Genomic DNA, 16,417 nt, shown 5'->3' with positions numbered 1-16,417 from the left:
AAATATATATATATATATATATATATATATATATAGGCATTTTTAACTCTATCCAAAATAGTTGACGTATAGCTGTGTTATTTATCAAATATATTTTTTAAGAATACAGGTAATGCGGTAGTGGTGTATAGAAGGCGGTTACTTGCAGCTTTAATCAGAAATGAAGTGAAAATCGATGTAAAGGCTAAAGAATATTATTCAGTTTAGAGCATTATAATGGTTTGATCAGAACAAGAAATTAAACACAAATCTAAGAACAGTATCCAATTGAATAGTTTAAGCCCAATTGACTTCAGTTCAGTATTCGTTCAGGATAAAAAAAAAAAAAAACTTGATCCAAACCGTATTACCAGTCACGTTTTGGCGTAGCTTTCTGTGCATTGCGGATTGCCTTACCGTATTTCCGTTGTGTATTCAGCTTTTTAAGTTCTTTTAGTGTTGTCTATGCAAACAAAACACTGTTGTAATCACGGATTTTTCTTGTTGAACCTGGTATTTATGATGTTCTCGCTAATGGCGCAACCTTTTGAACGAAATTAAACAAGTAATTAATTTGATAATCTTAATATTACGTCGAAGATTTTATGGCAAGTTATGAGTTCACGTGTGTGACAGCTCTCCTGAAACGTTTGAGATTGTGTTAGGTGATTTTTTTATATAAATTAATGCCATCTGTAGGTTAGTGTGCTGACGTCTAGACGAATTATATACTATTTTAAGTTTCAATTTCCAATTTGTTGTCATTTTATATTGTTTTCATATTTATTGTAAGAACCCGGAAATCATATCAAATATTCTTGACGTGTCGTTCAGTTCATATCATATCTACGTAACTCATTACTTCACTTTAAGGGCTGCTTTTCTGGACCTATACTTCAGGGGAACCCTATTCTCTACAGGTCCTTTTATACTTTTATAGTATGAATTCGAAAGCCTTCAGCATTTCACAACACATATTGCTCTTTTATTCTCAAATCCACATTATCAAAGCACTTTAAAAACAAGAAAGTCTCCAGTTTCCTCTTGAAAGCCTTGTCTTCAATCTTTCGGCTGTCTAGTGGGATCTTATTGTATAGTCTTGGGAACGCATATTTGAAAGCTCGAGAACCTACAGTAGACATATATCTTGGTTCCAATAATTTGAAACCATCTGTAACTATTATCATGTCAACATGATTTGTTGGCTTCACAATGGGAGGTATTCATAAAAATGAAGGATATCCTTGTAAGCATAAGGAAGAAGTACAAGGTAATTCTCTGAAGCAAAAGGTAGAAGTATAAGCAAATCTTTCTTTCCATATTCATAATGATTACCTTTTACTTGCGAGGATATCCTCCAAGCAGAAGTAAAAGGTTGACTCGTGTTTCGGGAGCGCTTAGTTACATGTTGGAACTTGTAAGATTTTATTTGTGCTGTAATAATAAGAAAGAGTTTAGTATTTATAATACATATTTAATGCCCTGTTTTTACTTATATTTAATTAAGTTTACGCATCCGAAAGAACACAGACGCCGCCGCGCCTTCCCCAAAGCCTCGCTGGCGACATCTATCCCCCACCCCTTGCATTAGAAGTTCTTTGACCTCTTTTTTTGCTCCCCCACCCCTTGCATTAGAAGTTCTTTGACCTCTTTTTAGCTCCCCCACCCCTTGCATTAGAAGTTCTGTGACCTCTTTTTAGCTCCCCCACCCCTTGCATTAGAAGTTCTTTGACCTCTTTCTAGCTCCCCCACCCCTTGCATTAGAAGTTCTTTGACCTCTTTTTTTGCTCCCCCACCCCTTGCATTAGAAGTTCTTTGACCTCTTTTTAGCTCCCACACCCCTTGCATTTGAAGTTCTTTGACCTCTTTTTAGCTCCTACACCCCTTGCATTAGAAGTTCTTTGACCTCTTTTTAGCTCCCACACCCCTTGCATTAGAAGTTCTTTGACCTCTTTTTAGCTCCCTCGCCCCTTGCATTAGAAGTTCTTTGACCTCTTTTTAGCTCCCACACCCCTTTGCATTAGAAGATCTTTGACCTCTTTTTAGCTCCCACACCTCTTGCATTAGAAGTTCTTTGACCTCTTTTTAGCTCCCACACCTCTAGCATTAAAAGTTCTCTTTGACCTCTTTTTAGCTCCCACACCTCTAGCATTAGAAGTTCTTTGACTTCTTTTTAGCTCCCACACCTGTAGCATTAGAAGTTCTTTGACCTCTTTTTAGCTCCCACACCTTTAGCATTAGAAGTTCTTTGACCTCTTTTTAGCTCCCACACCTCTAGCATTAGAAGTTCTTTGACCTCTTTTTAGCTCCCACACCTCTAGCATTAGAAGTTCTTTGACGTGTTTTTAGCTCCCACACCTCTAGCATTAGAAGTTCTTTGACCTCTTTTTAGCTCCCACACCCCTTGCATTAGAAGTGCTTTGACCTCTTTTTAGCTCCTACACCCCTTGCATTAGAAGTTCTTTGACCTCTTTTAGCTCCCACACCCCTTGCATTAGAAGTTCTTTTACCTCTTTTTAGCTCCCACGCCCCTTGCATTAGAAGTTCTTTGACCTCTTTTTAGCTCCCACACCCCTTTGCATTAGAAGATCTTTGACCTCTTTTTAGCTCCCACACCTCTTGCATTAGAAGTTCTTTGACCTCTTTTTAGCTCCCACACCTCTAGCATTAAAAGTTCTCTTTGACCTCTTTTTAGCTGCCACACCTCCAGCATTAGAAGTTCTTTGACTTCTTTTTAGCTCCCACACCTCTAGCATTAGAAGTTCTTTGACCTCTTTTTAGCTCCCACACCTTTAGCATTAGAAGTTCTTTGACCTCTTTTTAGCTCCCACACCTCTAGCATTAGAAGTTCTTTGACCTCTTTTTAGCTCCCACACCTCTAGCATTAGAAGTTCTTTGACCTCTTTTTAGCTCCCACACCTCTAGCGTTAGAAGTTCTTTGACCTCTTTTTAGCTCCCTTACCTCAAGCATTAGAAGTTCTTTGACCTCTCTTTATAGCTCCCACACCTCTAATATTAGAAGTTCTTTGACCTCTCTCTTTAGCTCCCACACTTCAAGCATTAGAAGTTCTTTGACCTCTTTTTAGCTCCCACGCCTCTAGCATTAGAAGATCTTTGACCTCTTTTTAGCTCCCACACCCCTTTCATTAGAAGTTCTTTGACCTTTTTTTAGCTCCCACACCCCTTGCATTAGAAGTTCTTAGACCTCTTTTTAGCTCCCACACCCCTTGCATTAGAAGTTCTTTGACCTCTTTTTAGCTCCCACACCCCTTGCATTAGAAGTTCTTTGACCTCTTTTTAGCTCCCACACCCCTTGCATTAGAAGTTCTGTGACCTCTTTTTAGCTCCCCCACCCCTTGCATTAGAAGTTCTTTGACCTCTTTTTAGCTCCCACACCCCTTGCATTAGAAGATCTTTGACCTCTTTTAACCTCCCACACCCCTTGCATTAGAAGTTCTTTGACCTCTTTTTAGCTCCCACACCTCTAGCATTAGAAGTTCTTTGACTTCTTTTTAGCTCCCACACCTCTAGCATTAGAAGTTCTTTGACCTCTTTTTAGCTCCCACACCTCTAGCATTAGAAGTTCTTTGACCTCTTTTTAGCTGCCTTACCTCAAGCATTAGAAGTTCTTTGACCTCTCTTTATAGCTCCCACACCTCTAACATTAGAAGTTCTTTGACCTCTCTCTTTAGCTCCCACACTTCTAGCATTAGAAGTTCTTTGACATATATTTCTAGGTTCCATACTTTTAGCATTAGAGGGTCTTCGATCTATATTTTGAGGTGCCTTACTTGTAGCATTAGAGGTTCTCTATTTTTAGGTGTCTTACCTCTGGCATTAGAGGCTCCTCTTCGCTGTTCTCTCCTGTCTTCTAGTTTTCAAGATCTTTCATTAGATTATCTGTTTCTTTCGAGATTTCATTGTCTCTTTTCCTTAGTTCGTCAGTGTCCTAGATTTCAAAAGAGATTTCAGTGCCGCGAGTCCTCACTTCGTCAGATTCCTCAGGGAAATTGAAGGCATTTATTCTTTACCTATCTGGGCAATGAGTAAAGAGATGAATACTATCGATTTCTCCGCATACACTATCATGCCAAAGTAAATGACGAGCAACATAATATATTTACCGATGTCGTCTGGATATGTCCGTATTTCAATGGCGAATTTTGGGACAATCCTCTTGAAGAACTACAAGTCATTCACCGTTCAGTTGAACCATTCTGCCTCCATCCTCATTCCTCGCAATCTGTTTTTGCACCGATACAAAGCCTCGTACTTTTTCCAAGAGTCTCCTATAATAAGACATCGTCGCAAAAGCCCAAGCAAAGGATTTTTCAAGGCGCATACATTATGATCTTCAAAGCTCAGCTGCCAACGGAAGATCCCGTGTCTTTCTATAGGTCGGGCGATATAAAACGAACGATCGGCAACTTCGGCAGCAACCAAAACCATCTGTAGTTGATGGTGTTCCAAAGACGTAACACATAATTCTTACCGGCAGCTTCCTATTCCGCCAGAACGCGATCTCTGTGAGTTAAGTGAAATCCTTCTCCCAGTCATCAACTCATTTCTTCTTACTCCTATTGACGCGCAATTCCTTGGTTTAGATTTCGCCAGCTACATACAAATCATGTGAGGTGTTGGAGGCTACGTTTGAAAAAATGAAGATCAGGTCTTCAGAAGTCATTTGAAGCTCGGGGAGGAGGAGTTCAGGACTGCTCCTGGAAATTTCAGTTCTGGAGTCATTCAGAAATCCATGTTAAGTATACGTCTATGTCCTTTGAAGACTTGGAAATTCGGGAAAGTTTTCTTCCGAAACCGTTCTGAGATTCCGTTCTGGAGGCATTCAGAATTCCATGCTAAGTCTATGGCTATTTCTTCTGAAGCCATTTGGAAATCCGGGAAAGTTTTCTTTCGAAACCGTTCTGAGATTTCGTTCTGGAGGCATTCAGAATTCCATCCTAAGTCTATAGCTATTTCTTCTGAAGCCATTTGGAAATACGAGAAGATTTGCTTCCGAATTCCTTTAGGACTCGCGAAAAATTCCATTCTTGTTTTATAACGACAACAACAACAATAATAATGATGATGAAATAATAATAATAATAATAGTAATAATAATAATAATAATAATAATAATAATAATGATACTAATAAACTACGTGATTTGATTTATGGATTTGAGTTGAAAAGTGTTGAAGACGCTAAACGCTCAACTTTGTAGTTTGAAGGAAACTTTAAGATACCCGGACGAAGGGCGAAGGGTAATTGAGGTTTAAAGCAAACCGAATTGAAATAGGTGGTTTCAGCTAAATTATTTCAGGTTTGGGATTCAGAACAATCTATTTCTGGTACGAATCTATATATATATATATATATATATATACATATATATATACATACATATATATATATAGTTTATATATGTGTATATACAAGCATGTATATAAGCTTTTGCAGTATATGAATATTCTGTGTATATATGTATATTTATACGATGTATATATATATATACATATATATATATATATATATATGTATATATATATATATATATATATACACATACACATACACATACATACATATACATATATTTAATATATACATACATATACATATATATGTACATACATATACATATATATATATATATATATATATACTGTACATATACATACATACATACATATATACTGTTTGTACATACATACATCCTTAAATACAGCAGCCTTCGTATTCTCCCAACTGTTTATACATGCAAAAGCAGATGTAAAATGCATATCACCAAGTTATGGCTTAACCTTGATATTTCATCGAGATTCCAGGTGTGGACAAGATATCTGTCCGCAAACCACTGTACATTTTGTTCTTCAAAGCGGAAAAACATCTTGAAATCACGATCAAGTTTGGGAAAACGGTGCATGTATTGTTTAACATGCCTCACATCCACAAAATCTGCCATCGTACTGAGAATCGGACAGAACAACCTTTCTCTTCGACCTGCAGTCTGCTACTGACCAGACTCAGCTTTTTCGAAGCATATGCTCTTTATATGAAGTAAAGGGTCTTCTTTATGTATAACCATTTACTTCTATGTGATTATAAGGATATGCTTTTGCTCTAAAAGTAGAAGCTTTTGCTTGAAATGTTTATGAACACAAGTAGAAGGATTTCCTTCATATTTTGCAAGTATAAGCATATCCTTTTCTTTATGAATACCGCCCATTATGTAGCAATTCTCATGGATATCTTCTTTAAAAATCCTGACAAAATCTTATTAATAGAAACAAACTTTTATATCCGTTATCTCTCCAGTGCCACGGAAGTTGTGATTTGCGATGACACCAGAAGGAAAAAAAATTAAGTTCTTCATTTAGCCTTTTTCTCTCTTAGTTTTTCATTTCTCTCGCTCAGCGAACGTATTTTCATGCCGAAATTATAAGTCATCCATCAACAGGGGCTCTTATCTATTCCAGCTTTGAAAGTTTACAATGCTCTCACAAGGATAAAATCACTGCGAGATTTATGCTCATACAGCCACTATAACGTTTACAATGATTCTATAATGCTCAAGTGAAAGAAAAGTAAAATAAGAGGGTCGAGGAAGGGTAGGATTGTACCACGAGTAAAATGTTATAGTATTCGGAGAAATACTGCAAGAGAAGCTCATAGTCTGCAGGTAGAGAGAAATGAAATCATCCTTTTCGAATGATAGGAGCTTTTCGCAAATTTATTTATTCCAAAGTGCACATGAGAGAGAGAGAGAGAGAGAGAGAGAGAGAGAGAGAGAGACCTTTAACTTTAGTTCCTTTCGAAAAATTTCCTTTAGTTTTCAATTTTAAATTTTTTATCACTTCATTTCGTTTGTTAAAATGAAGCTCTTAAGTATTTTTTTTTTATTTTTTTTTTTTACAAGCTTGGCGTTTTGGCAAATAACCTGATGAGAAAAATTAATGATGTTCGCATCCATGTTGCCTGGTGTTTTGATTTGACAGTCAGTGAAGTTAAGTAAACTAATATTGGAAGACCATTCTGCAGTTTTAGACTAATATGAGTTGAAGAATTTCTGCACCTGCAGCCTACTGACAAATATGACAACACGACACACGCACAAAGTGCTGGTAACGTCCTTGCCTGGTTATCGCCAGACTGGGGTTCGAGTCCCGCTAAAACTCATTTGTTCCTTTGGTCGCTGCAACCTCATCAACCTTGTGAGCTAAGGATCGAGGGTGGGGGGACCGATTTGTGAATCCTGGCTGGGAACAAGTGATTTTTTTTTATATATAGTTTGATGCTTCAAGTAGCCAATAATTCACAACTCTTACGAGCTGCAATTCAGTTTAATCTGATTATACTCTCTCTCTCTCTCTCTCTCTCTCTCTCTCTCTCTCTCTCTCTCTCTCGAATACTGTTGTCTGTCGTAGGATGAGGTTACTGAAATGATTTACATATAACAATTGAAACTGAAAGTTTACTGCCGTAATGTGACCTACTCATTAAACGCTTCCAAGATGGTTGGAGCTGAAGACATACTAAGTTTGAAAACGTGAAGAATGTGAAAGAGAGATTAAGTTTCATTACCATATGAATAGTTTTAAAATTCTCCAGAGTTTGCGTTTTCTTTGGCCTGAGGAAACTATTTTTGGGCAAGAAAGTTGTCTATTACATAAGATGTTGCCATAGCGAATGGTATATATATATAGATATATATATATATATATATATAATTTATATATATATATATATATATATACTATAAATACATATATATATAAATTTGTGTGTATATATATATATATATATATGTATACATAAAAATTTATATATATATGTATGTATAGTGTATATATTTATTTATATATATGTGTATCTATATATATATATGTATATATATATATATATATGTGTGTGTGTGTATGTATATATATACATATATATGTGTATATATATATATATATATATATGTATATATGTGTATATTTATATATATATATATATATATGTGTGTGTGTGTGTGTGTGTGTGTATCCCCCCTGTGGCCGCATAAAGACAATTAGAATAGCGCCAAAGTATCCCTGCGTGTCGCAAGAGGCGACTAAAAGGGACGGGACGAGGGGACTGGAAACCCCCTCTCCTGTATTATAATCCTGTGAGACATCAAAGAAGTGGAGCTTGGGGGGAGAGTGACTGCTTCCTGCACTCTAGTTTTGGAATGTTTGAATGTGCGTGGATGTAGTATGATAGAGATTATAAGATGTGAGATTGGAAGTATGTTTAGGAATAGAAGGATGGATATATTGGCTTTGTGTGAGACAAAGATAAAAGGGAAAGGTGAAGTGATGTTTGGTGAAATGTCTGGTAGTGTCTGGGATTGAAAGGGGAAGAGCAAGAAAAGGTGTGGCTTTATTGCTGAGTGAATGGATGACAGGTAAAGTAGTGTAATGGAAGGAGATATCATCTAGGTTAATGTGGGTAAGGTAGGTTGGGTAGGAAATGTTGGGCTTTTATCAGTGCGTATGGGCCAGGTTGTGAGGAAAGTGAAGAAGAGCGGAATGAGTTCTGGAATGAATTAACTAGGTGTGTAGAAGGACTGGGTAGAAGGAATTATTTAGTTGTCATGGGTGACTTAAATGATAGTGTGGGCGCTGGAGAGATAGAAGGTGTCATTGGGAAGTATGGCGTACCAGGTGAAAATGATAATGGTGAGAGACTGGTAGATATGTGTGTTGAGCAAGAGACGGTGATAAGTTCTAGCTTTTTCAAAAAGAAAGATAAAAAACAAGTATACATGGGTAAGAGTGGCAAATTGAAGAGTGGTAGAAAGGGCATTAATGGATTATGTGTTGATAACTAAAAGTATGTTTGGAAGATTGAAAGACGTGCACGTGTTTAGGGGTATGGCTAACGGTATGTCTGATCATTTTTTGGTGGAAGGAAAATTAGTTGTAGCAAAAGAGTGGGGGAATAGAGTACGTGGATGTAAAATGGAGCTAGTGAGGGTTGAATACATAATAAAACCGGGGTTAAAAAGTAAATATTTAGAAAGGTTGAAAATGGCATAGGCCTATGACGAAGTGAAAGTAAGAGAAACGGGTAATTTAGAGGAGGAGTGGAAGTTAGTAAAAGAAAATTTTGTTGGGATTGCAAGTGATGTGTGTGGCAAGATGTTTGTTGGAGGTAGCATGAGAAGGGCAGTGAATGGTGGAATGAAGGAGTGAAGGTAAAAGTGGAAGAGAAGAATAGGGCTTTAGAAGAATAGCTGCAGAGTAATAGTGTAGAGAAGTATGAGAGATATAGAGAGAAAAATGTGAAAGTAAAGCGCAAGGTAAGCGAAGCAAAGGATAACAGTGTAGAGAAGTATGAGAGATATAGAGAGAAAATATGGAAGTAAAACGCAAGGTAAGCGAGGCAAAGAGGGCAGCTGACCTGAGGTGGGGTCAGGGATTGGGTCATTCATAAGAAGTTTTGGAAAGAAGTGAAGAGAGTAAGGAAGGCTGGTTCAAGAATTAAAGAGACAGTGAAAGATGGAAAGGGAAGGTTGTCAAAAGGAGAGGAGGCAAGGAAAAGGTGGGTGGAATATTTTGAAAGTTTACTGAATGTTGAGGATAATAGGGAGGCAGATATAATTGCTGTTTCAGGTGTTGAGGTGCCGGTGATGGGAGATGAGAATGAGAGAGAGAGATTACAAGAGAGGAAGTGAGGAGAGCACTAGATGAAACGAGAGTAGGAAAAGCATGTGGTATGGATGGTGTGAGAGCTGAGATGTTGAAGGAAGGGGGTGTGACTGTACTTGAATAGTTGGTGAGATTGTTTAATATGTGTTTTGTGTTGTCAATGGTACCAGTAGATTGGGTTTGTGCATGTATTGTACCACTATATAAGGGTAAGGGAGATGTGCATGAGTGTTGTAATTCAAGGGGTATTAGTTTGTTGAGTGTGGTGGGAGAAGTGTATGGTAGAGTACTGATTATTAGGATTAAGGATAAAACAGAGAATGCAATCTTAGAAGTACAGGGTGGTTTTAGAAGAGGTAGGGGTTGTATGAATCAGATTTTTACAGTAAGACAGATATGCGAGAAATATTTAGCAAAAGGTAAGGAGATGTATATTGAATTTATGGATTTGGAGAAAGCATATGATAGAGTTGATAGGGAAGCAATGTAGAATGTGATGAGGTTATATGGAGTTGGTGGAAGGTTGTTGCAAGCAGTGAAAAGTTTCTACAAAGGTAGTAAAGCATGTGTTAGGATAGGAAATGAAGTGAGCGATTGGTTTCCGGTGAGACTGGGACTGAGACAGGGATGTATGATGTCGCCGTGGTTGTTTAATTTGTATGTTGATGGAGTTGTGAGAGAGGTGAATGCTCGAGTGCTTGGACGAGGATTGAAACTGGTAGACGAGAATGACCATGAATGGGAGGTAAATCAGTTGTTGTTTGCGGATGACACTGTACTGGTTGCAGACGCGGAAGAGAAGCTTGGCCGATTATTGACAGAATTTGGAAGGGTGTGAGAGAGAAGGAAGTTGAGAGTTAATGTGGGTAAGAGTAAGGTTATGAGATGTACGAGAAGAGAGGGTGGTGCAAGATTGAATGTCATGTTGAATGGAGAGTTACTTGAGGAGGTGGATCAGTTTAAGTACTTGGGGTCTGTTGTTGCAACAAATGGTGGAGTGGAAGTAGATGTACATCAGAGAGTGAATGAAGGATGCAAAGTCTTGGGGGCAGTTAATGGAGTAGTAAAAAATAGAGGGTTGGGCATGAATGTAAAGAGAGTTCTGTAGGAGAAAGTGATTGTACCAACTCTGATATATGGATCGGAGTTGTGGGGAATGAAAGTGATGGAGAGACAGAAATTGAATGTGTTTCAGATGAAATGTCTATGGAGTATGGCTGGTGTATCTCGAGTAGATAGGGTTAGGAACGAAGTAGTGAGGGTGAGAATGGGTGTAAGAAATGAGTTAGCAGCTAGAGTGGATATGAATGTGTTGAGGTGGTTTGGCCATGTTGAGAGAATGGAAAATGGCTGTCTGCTAAAAAATGTGATGAATGCAAGAGTTGATGGGAGAAGTACAAGAAGAAGGCCAAGGTTTGGGTGGATGGATGGAGTGAAGGAAGCTCTGGGTGATAGGAGGATAGATGTGAGAGAGGCAAGAGAGCGTGCTAGAAATAGGAATGAATGGCGAGCGATTGTGACGCAGTTCCGGTAGGCTCTGCTGCTTCCTCCAGTGCCTTGGAAGACCGCAGAGGTAGGAGCAGTTGGGGATTCAGCGTTATGAAGCTTCATCTGTGGTGGATAACGGGGGAGGGTGGGTGTGGCACCCTTAGCAGTACCAGCCGAACTCGGTCGAGTCCCTTGTCAGGCCTGGGAAGAACGTAGAGAGTAGAGGTCCCGTTTTTGTTTTGTTTCATTTGTTGATGTCGGCTTCCCCCCAAAATTGGGGGAAGTGCCTTGGTATATGTATATATATATATATATATATGTGTGTGTATATATATATATTATTATTATTATTATTATTATTAAAGGCTAAGCTACAACCCTAGTTGGAAAAGCAGGATGCTATAAGCCCAGGGGCCCCAACAGGGAAAATAGCCCAGTGAGGAAAGGAAATAAGGAAATAAGGAAAAATAGAACATTTTAGGAATAGTAACAATATTAAAATAAATATTTCCCATTTAAACTATAAAAACTTTAACAGAACAAGAGGAAGAGAAACTAGATAGAAAAGTGTGCCCAAGTGTACCCTCAAGCAAGAGAACTCTAACCCAAGGCAGTGTAAGACCATGGTACAGAGGCTATGGCACTACCCAAGAATAGAGAACAAATGTTTGATTTTGGAGTGTCCTTCTCCTAGAAGAGCTGCTTACCATAGCTAAAGAGTCTCTTCTACCCTTACCAAGAGGAAAGTAGCCACGGAACAATTACAGTGCAGTAGTTAACCCCTTGGGTGAAGAAGAATTGTCTAGTAATCACAGTGTTGTCAGGTGTATGAGGACAGAGGAGAATCTGTAAAGGATAGGCCAGACTATTCGGTGTCTGTGTAGGCAAAGGGAAAGAACCGTAACCAGAGAGAAGGGTCCTATGTAGTACTGTCTACATATATATATATATATATATATAATATGCATACATATATACATATATGTATATATACATATATACATATATACATATATATATACATGTACATATATATATATATATATATATACATACATATACATATATATAATACATATATATATATATATATATACATACATATACATATATATATATTTATATATATATATATATATATATATATTACATACATACATACATACATTATATAAATATAATACATATGTACATATATATATATATATATATATACACTGTATATATATATATATATATATAATTATGTATGTATGTTAGTGTGTATGAAAGGATAACTCATTAGTGGATTTATGCAATCCAGTAATGCGCATACAGTCCATGATACCTTTTGCTCAAGTAGTCTAACAGACTAACAGTAATGGATTACAGTATTCTTACTTTGAATCTAAGTTTTGTATTTTTCCCAGCGCCAATAATAATATAGTAATATCTGACATGGCTAGTAATCAAGCTAAGCTTATTTAAAGTTGCGTTATGCCTCTGGTATGTAACAAATTATTATTTCCCTTATCTGTATGTCTGCATAACCTCCGAATTACTTTCTTGTGTTTAACTTTTGTTACAAACAAACGGCTTCTTTTTAAGATAATTTATCTAAATTTTCCCTTTTCTCTTAGCACTATAATTTGCCGGCATTGTAATTTAGTCCAAATGACCAAACAGCACCTTCTGCATTATCATGTGTTTTTTATTTTTGGTCAGTCAAGTGCCTTCATTTCGAAAGCAACATTATGGCTTTCCAGACTAATTTTCATTCCTTAAAAACCATATTTCATTAGGGAAACAAACACAGGAACATGACCTAACCTATGATACAGTGTACTCACCTTGATTTGATGGTAGGAATTACTGTTTGGACTTAGGAGGTGATGGGTCGGGCCTATGGGCTATTGGTAGACGGTTCTTTAGACTGTACAGCCATTCGCTAATTCACAATCATATAGTCACGAGGGCTGGCTCAGGAAAGATTGCAGCAAAGTATCTGGATGGGCTGGATGACTTTTTATAAATTAAAAGCTCTCTAGGTATTGATAAAAATACTTTGCGCATATGTCAAATCTCTTAACCTACTCGACGTTTCTCCACAAATTTTCGATGATCTAAGTGTAAATAGCACTATTCTTAGATGACACAGACTCTAAGAAGTGATTAACTGTTAGATTGCTCTACCTATGCAAATGCAAGTCACAGTAAGTGACCCATAGGTCAGAGTAAATAATTGAATCTGGTAAAACGTACAGATAAATGATAGGCAGGAGCACATGTCATGAGAAGAAAATACACCTTATTCAATATATATCCTCTTCTGTATTTCTGTTTGGTGACAAGTGTCTTGTCAATTTCACCCTCAATATCATGGCCTTTGTCTGAAACTTGGTCCTTGAACCGTTTGTCCGTTACAACGGAGCAGAAAGAAAACCAATATGCAAAAGACTTCAAATAAAATACAGTATTGTGGACTATTATATCATGGTCCAACTTGTGATAAAGTAAAGAGCACAAATTTTCACAACTCAAAATTATTTTATTCCTACATATTAACCCTCATCCTTTAATAGGCGTATGATTTCAGTGAAGCTGGAAACTCGAATATTAAAATATGTAACAAGGTGTCGGTAGTCACTAGTTGGTAGCTAGGAAGCGCTGCCCCATGTTAGCTTACCGAGCAGCTACTTTCACTTCAGCCGATGAGTAATACGGACATACTCTGTGTGACCAAAATTGGCTGTATTCATTCCTTTCTTTTATATTTTCAAATTGCTGGGTGACTGTTGTAATGGGGAAGTGATAATTTTGTGATAGAGAAAATTAGAATAAATTAAAAGAGATTGAGAGTTAGAGTTGCATATGAAGTGTGTGAGAGCGAGAGCAGCGCACCCTTCATACAATAACTTCGTCTTCACAGTATATTACGCTAATATAAAATACTACATACATACATTATACATATACCAAGACACTTCCCCCAATTTTGGAGGGTAGCCGACATCAAACAAATGAAACAAAAAAGGGACCTCTCCTCTCTACGTTCCCCCCAGCCTGACAAGGGACTCAACCGAGTTCGGCTGGTACTGCTAGGGTGCCACAGCCCACCCTCCCCCATTATCCACCACAGATGAAGCTTCATAACACTGAATCCCCTACTGCTGCTACCTCCGCAGTCATCCAAGGCACCGGAGGAAGCAGGAGGGCCTACCAGAACTGCGTCACAATCGCTCGCCATTCATTCCTATTTCTAGCACGCTCTCTTGCCTCTCTCACATCTATCCTCCTATCACTCAGAGCTTCCTTCACTCCATCCATCCATCCAAACCTTGGCCTTCCTCTTGTACTTCTCCCATCAACTCTTGCATTCATCACCACCTTTAGCAGACAGCCATTTTTCAATCTTTCAACATGGCCAAACCACCTCAACACATTCATATCCACTCTAGCTGCTAACTCATTTCTTACACCCATTCTCACCCTCACTACTTCGTTCCTAACCCTATCTACTCAAGTTACACCAGATACTAGCGCAGATAAAGCATAGTGGGAACCATTGTACAAAAGTAAGGGAATTTGGGGAGAACGGAATGTATGAGAGCGAGATAGGAGACAAGGATGAGAGAATAGATAGAGTTATTTAAGAGTTAAGAGTGAAAGAGTTAAGATGTATCATCAGGAGGAGGGAGGAAAAAAAATTGGAGAAACCTGTCGTCTCTCATCAATGGAAAGGGCACGGAATTCAGAAACAGTTAGGCGATGATCAGGGTTAGGAACGTTTTCAGGGAAGAGGAATTTGCGAAGGTACAGTAATTGATGTAAAAGAAGGGTTTTGTAGCGTTTAACTGTTGTAAGGATATTAGGATTGGTAAGGAGGGGAGGAAGATTGGTCTTAGGATGTTTTTGAGTAGGAGGAGGTTTACTCAGATCAGGAAACGAGAGGGATTCAGAGGAGGAGGAAGTTGAAGAAGTAGGAGTGGAAGGACAATGGCATTTAGCTTTAGGATGAGTGAGAGGTCCTCTGTTTGGGGGAGGAATGAAGGTAGCAAGAACGGGGTTTGGAGTGACGATGGAGGAAGGAGAAGGAATGAAGTTCCTTGTGTTGGACAAAGGCAATCCTAGCAGGACAGAGATGATTCCATGTACGATGCGAGGCTCTGCAATTTGGGCAATAGGGCATCATTGGTTTACCTTCTTTGAAAAGGACAAGGCACTCTTCTGTGTCATGTCCTTTGGCACAAATCCCACAGGTGGGGGTAGAAGCAAGACACCAATTGCGGTGGTGACTGAAACGGTTACATCTGCAGCAATGTAGAGGTGAAGGAGTAAAGTCCTTAATGAAAAAGGTCCCCCAGATGCCAAGGTCAAGCCTGTAGGATGGGATCCTCTGAAGATGCATTGAACCTTGAAGGACTTGAGTCCCGCCTTGGTAGCACATCTCTCAACGACGTTGGGGTGATTTTTGATAATGTCAAGAGGTAGACTTGGGTGAAATCAACAGACTATTACAGTCCTGGAGCAAAGAGCAGTGTCCAGAAGTTGGAATTGTTTATGGCGCTTCAGAATAGCAAGACATTCGTCGTCCTCAGGAGTTACAATGAACTCACCTAGAAGATTAGGGCATATACAGATCTTGATTTGCGGTGACATCTCTACAAAGACAAATCGTCGTAGGCCACAACAGGACTGTCGACAACGATTTTGAACTTCGGATAAGGGGGAGGATTTTGAGAGTGAGAGGAAGAAGAAGCGGTGGAAGGTGAAGGTGAAGCAGAAGAAAGGTCAGGAGCAGCGCAAGCCATGGTACACGGGATATCAAAAGGGCGTTGATTAACGTAAGGTTATCAGTGATTGAAAGTGTGTCTTACGTCGCGGAGCACGACAACTGCAAGTAGGGAGACGGGTCAAGAAAGCCCCTGTGTGTCGTCTCCTCTAACCAAAGCCAAGGAAGACTGTATAGCAGGAGGAAAGGGACCCCCTAGCGAGAGTTCTGACCTCATCCACCAGTCCCCCCCCTCATCCTATTTGCTACTTAACTTGATCCTATCTGCTACTTACCTTGAAAGGGATAGACTTCTTGGTGGTGTTCGACCTCTAAATATCCTTAGAAGCCTTTTGAGCTTATCTTGCCAGACGATAACCTCTAGGCGCGAGTCGGAATGATACGGCTGGATGAAGAAGGAAGTTCTGAATCACCTTTCTCCTCTTCTCCGTAACAACCTTGACGTTCTGGATATGACACAAGAATGAGGTCTTAACTGAGGTATTACAAAGAAATGGAGCCACTT

The sequence above is a fragment of the Palaemon carinicauda genome, chromosome 21 (assembly GCF_036898095.1).
Source record: "Palaemon carinicauda isolate YSFRI2023 chromosome 21, ASM3689809v2, whole genome shotgun sequence".
Classification (NCBI taxonomy): domain Eukaryota; kingdom Metazoa; phylum Arthropoda; class Malacostraca; order Decapoda; family Palaemonidae; genus Palaemon; species Palaemon carinicauda.
Note: the sequence above shows the minus strand (reverse complement) of the source record.